Here is a 5,216-nt window from a genome sequence, read left to right as displayed (position 1 = left end):
ACTAGAATCATGACATCTTTATATTTCATATGAATGTATGCTTAATAATTCTATTTTCCATGTTAAATTAGCACAATTTAATGTAGGCCTAACGGCATATGTGAACTTTTTTGACTCGTTGAAGCTACTGTTTTTGTGAGAGTATTCCTCAGAATTACAAAATAGTATGAAACTGTGTTTTCTTTCCTGAATTCTCATGTACTGTACAAGATTCTTTGCTACATTTATTAGTATACAATCCTAACCAGCTGTCTGGGAAGCTGTCCTCTTGAACTTGTCTATGTGTTTTTGCTAAAGAAGCATAGTCCCAACGTTTCACATACTGGATTGCTTAAGGACTGCATAATAGTCCCACCTTTTTCTCTGCATTTTGAGTCTTCTTTGTGTTGCCTGAGACCTGTCCTATACGAACTGACCAATGGACTGAATGGTGTGGCCAAATGAGGTGATTCCTGGAGATGTGACCCCTGAAACTTAAAGAATATAATATTGCTCGATTTAACAAAGGGGATTTGGTTGGCTATGCTAAAGAGAGGAGAGATGCTGCTGTTGGATCGGGATGGTGAAAGAAGGGCTGCTCATTATTCATTACCGAACGTTCCTATTAGCAAAATCAACTTGCCTAAGTTCTGACATACCTGGCTTCTTTCCTGAACTAACGCATACGCTGTGTGCACCTACGGTCTCTTCCTTTTGGGAGACTGTTTGAACTGGCATACTTCATGCCCCTTCCTGAACTTTTGAGCTTTGCTATTTAAATTGTCTTAATAGATTTTAACTGAATTGTCTATAACCTAATTTATTTATGCACTTGTTTACCTTAAAATTTACTAAACGTATTCTATAGACTCAGCTATCATGATTTATTGCTATCCAAAATGAATGTGCATTCTCAATTTGGGGTTGCTAACGCTAGAGGAGATCATATTAGAGAGATCTCAGAGCATCAAATACTAATGCTATTACTCTGAATAGCTTTGACTGAACTCTTAGGGCTAGATTCTGATGTGGTTAGGAATGGCTCCGACCCTCGGTCGGAGCCATCCCAACTGCTTCGGACCTGCCCATTCGGATTCCTTTACGACCAAGCCATTCTGATGGGCACAGTTGGAAAGGAATCCGACTCAGTTTTCCGGATGGCATCTGACGGGCTCGGAGAGCCCGTCCGCCATCCGGAAACCCTTCAGTACTCCCCAGGCCAGCTCTTTCTGGCTGAGAGAGTACGATGGCAGTTTTCCACTGTCTTTCTTTGCCGGCATTTTCGACAAAGAAAGTCAGTGGAAAACTGTCTTTGGGGACCCCCAGCAGAGCCCCCATGGGTGCGAGGCTGCTGAATGGTGGCCTAGGGGGCATCGATGGTGGCCCTCTGTTGACACCTTGGGGTGCCTGCCACCAGGTGCATGGATGAACGGCACCCTGCACTTAATGATGCGAGCAAGCATTACATTTGGAATGCATGCTACCATTGTTGGGTATAGGCTCACAACCGAACAGGGTTCAGTTACATCCTACTTGCAGGTCTGGAACCGACAGCAAGAGGTCGTTCGGTTCCAGGTCCTGACCGTTGTCGGATGGACTTCGGTCCGTCCGACGTCAGTATCGGCCCCTTAGTGTGTATGATTTTGGTTCGCCTACGTTTCTTCGCAGATTTGGGCTTGCAGTGAGAAACTTTTAACTTTATAGTATTGCCTGAAGAGTAATGTATATGAGTCTGAGTTCTAGTTTGTAGTTCTGTCATCCAATTATAGGTCCTCATTAGATGACTGTTGGAACCCTTTATATCCAACTCCTCTCTGCACAAAACAAGATCCAGCGGAAGACCAAGAGGGATAGAACTGATATTTGAGAGGGAAAGGAGAAAAAAGTTATATGGGTGAGGATGATAAATCAATTTACAAAAATAAAAATTGACAAGGGCCTAGTAATGCTACAACACATATAACATAGGATTGTGGACGTTGCATTGTAAGGAATTGGGATTTTTTTCCACTGAAGGCTTCAGTGTTATAACTCTTGGGAACCACAGAAATGGGGCATTAGTAGCGTCCAACAGTAATAGAGAAGAGATGATACACATTGCTATGACATCACCACTGTGCAGAAAGATATGTGTAGTGCACCAACATGATCTGAAATTAGTGGCTAATCATAAGTTGCCTTTGAATCCCACTGCTAGCGCCTTCGTTTGCATACAAGGACTACAAGCAACAATTGCAGACTGTTAAGGGTGGGGATAACACTGTGACATAATTCAGCCTCCCTTTTCCCTTACCTTGTTCTGCTGAGGTTCACAACTAGTCCAGGGCTCTGGTGGTAGTGAGTCCATTTGATGCATGTATCTGCAACTGAACTGAAGCAACTTCATCTCCGTGTTAAGTAGTATATCTGTAAAATAGTCACTACAGAATGACCACACAAAGTGATGTTGCCCTTGGATACATGATGCTATTTATTTGAAGTCTCTAGCAGAGTTCTGAATAATGACGCATCAACATTCTAGAAATAGGCAGACTGTTTCTTGCACCCTCAAAGGCCATTAGACAGACGGGCCAGTGCTTTTGTTTTCCTACTAAAACCTGTCCTTTTTTGTGCTGGACTTTTTGCAAATTGCTGTGTTTGGCTTTTTAACTTTCTGGATCTCAGATTCTCAAATGCTATCGCTATTTGCAGAGTGGTCATAACCTAGTTAAATTAAGGAGTTCAGCCCATTTTCATCCTTGAGAAAAGTGAATTAAAATATTACATTTGCAAAGCAACAGTTAATTTTGGCAGTCTGTATTGGAAAGTAATCAATTTTGTTTTCAAATAATTAGACTGCAGACTCTCTCATGCAAAATATGGTGAGCCAAGGGAAAATAGTTTTGTATTCCAGTCATTTCACACTGCAGATCTTTAAAGAACAATTCTAATTTTGGATCGCATCTGGTATTACCTGTTAACAGTATGGACATAAAATGGTATCAGCGTGGTTGGTGATCCTATAGCAGATGAGACCTTGATGACCCAAAAAGATGTTTTACCTTCAATTTTTAAAAAAGTATTTCAACTTTAACATCTCAAAAGTTGCCAATGTAGATTTAGTGATACCCTCGGTGATAGAAGGCAAGGCTTTGCACTAATGAGGATATTCTGCCAACAGCTAATTGTAGTGTTCCAGTTTGCTCCTTCAGAATCATCAGAAGGTACATTGTTGGCACCTCCAGCACATATTTCATGTGCTGTGAAGCAGTGAAAGAAAGGAAAAATAGAATGATAATAACTTGATGATGATATCATTTTATGTGTTCCTACTGTGGCAGCATCAGGGTGAGATGGGGCTTCTCTGCTGACAGAGCAGGGCAGGAAAGCAAAAGACACACAATTGATGGACGGAATGCAGAACAAATCAAAACATTCACCCCCAGTCAAGAGATCTGGGTTAAATCCATCATTATTTTGCTCACCATGCCACCCCAGTTTAGTCCTGGCCATATACAAATCAATCCTGACCCTGTGCCTCATGGGAACAGTCCAGACCGAACTGCCAAGCCAGGTCCCCCCTGGACCAGAAACAAGCATCCTAGGACCTGCTTCGGGTTACACCCCTCATCAGCCAGGATAGCTTGAATCCGGAGGCACAGTGAGCCCGGAGCCACGTCTGGGCATACCCGGCGCACTTAGGGCGAGAAAGCAAAAGACACAATTGATGGACGGAATGCAGAACAAATCAAAACATTCAACCCCAGTCAAGAGATCTGGGTTAAATCAATCAATCATTCTTTTGTACACCATGCCACCAGTTTAGACTTGGCCATATGGAAATCAGTCAGGATTTATCCCAGATCTCTTGACTGGGGGTGAATGTTTTGATTTGTTCTTCATTCCATCTATCAATTGTGTGTCTTTTGCTGACAGAGCAGGGCAGGAGTGGTGGGCACACTGAAGTGCGCATGATGCTTTGACTGACTGTCTCGGGCCGGCTTACAGTCATGCACACTTAGCATGTACTTCACCCAGGCTGCATTACAGCCTGGGTAGAGAACATGCCCAGGCCCCCAGTCCCTGTCTGAGGGCCTGACTATGGCCCTTAGACCAATCACAATACTGCATTGTAGGGTTGTGATTGGCTCAGGCGAGCCAATCACAATGCTGCATTTCAGTATTGTGATTGGCTACGGGGAACCTGGCTGCTTCCTGTTCAGCTGACGCAGAGGAGAGACGACGTGGGAGTGAGCGACGAGGATGTAAGTATCTTTTTCTTTTTTTACACCCCTCACCCCCTTTCCACCCGCCCTGCTACCCCAGATCCGTGCTGGCCGCCACTGCTCATTGGATCTGCCTGAGGGCGCCGTTCTTTCCCATAAGGTTGCCAAAGTTTACTCATGCAGTTAGGTGACTGTATTTGATTTTTCTGAATTGGCTTCTGCATATGTGCCAAGAAGAAAGGCTCTAATAACGTACTTCACAATTGGACAATTACTAGTATATTCAGAATTGGATAACAAAATATGATATGCCTGCCTACTAGGAGTTCCTACCTGTTGGCTCAGTCAGACCTATTTTAAAAGTTGGCATTACTAGCTAGCTTTGTTGCTCTGAACTTTTCGTCCTCCTATACAATATTTTCGCAAGGCAAAATTATTTTTTTAAATCTCGATTCTCACCTCTATATTGGGGCTTGAGTCTCTTTTGGAAATTACATTTTTTAGGCAACTTTACATTTAACCCATCTGGTTCAAAGTGACATTTTTCTGACCTCTGATTTTGTGATTTAGGTCTTGTTTCTGTCTTTCCCACTTTAGCTTTCTATTTCATTCTTCAGAATAATGTATACATATTTTGCCTCTGTTTTTTCTGTTATGTGGTTGATGTATTTTATATTCACAATTGTGTTTTCCTGAATTAGTATTGTACAGAATCTAGTGCACTCTCTGGGTTAGGATACACATAATGCATACATTTTACAATGAAAATGGTTCCACCAGTGGATGCGACATAAATACTTCAATTTACCGAAATACCAGGGGTATCAGAAGCGACCTTGCATGCCCTTTGACCTTGATAGTTTTACAGAAAGTGAGCCCATATCACCCTAATGACATCACAGGAAGTAATGCCACATATTCTTTGGATGATATTACAGAAAGTAACATCGTTGAAGTAAAGAAAAATGCATTAAATGATAAGGAAAGAAACTAAAAGTATATTTTAGTTGCCTATTCTATACTGAATAGACT

Source organism: Lissotriton helveticus, chromosome 3_1 (genome assembly GCF_964261635.1).
Source record: "Lissotriton helveticus chromosome 3_1, aLisHel1.1, whole genome shotgun sequence".
Classification (NCBI taxonomy): Eukaryota; Metazoa; Chordata; class Amphibia; order Caudata; family Salamandridae; genus Lissotriton; species Lissotriton helveticus.
Note: the sequence above shows the minus strand (reverse complement) of the source record.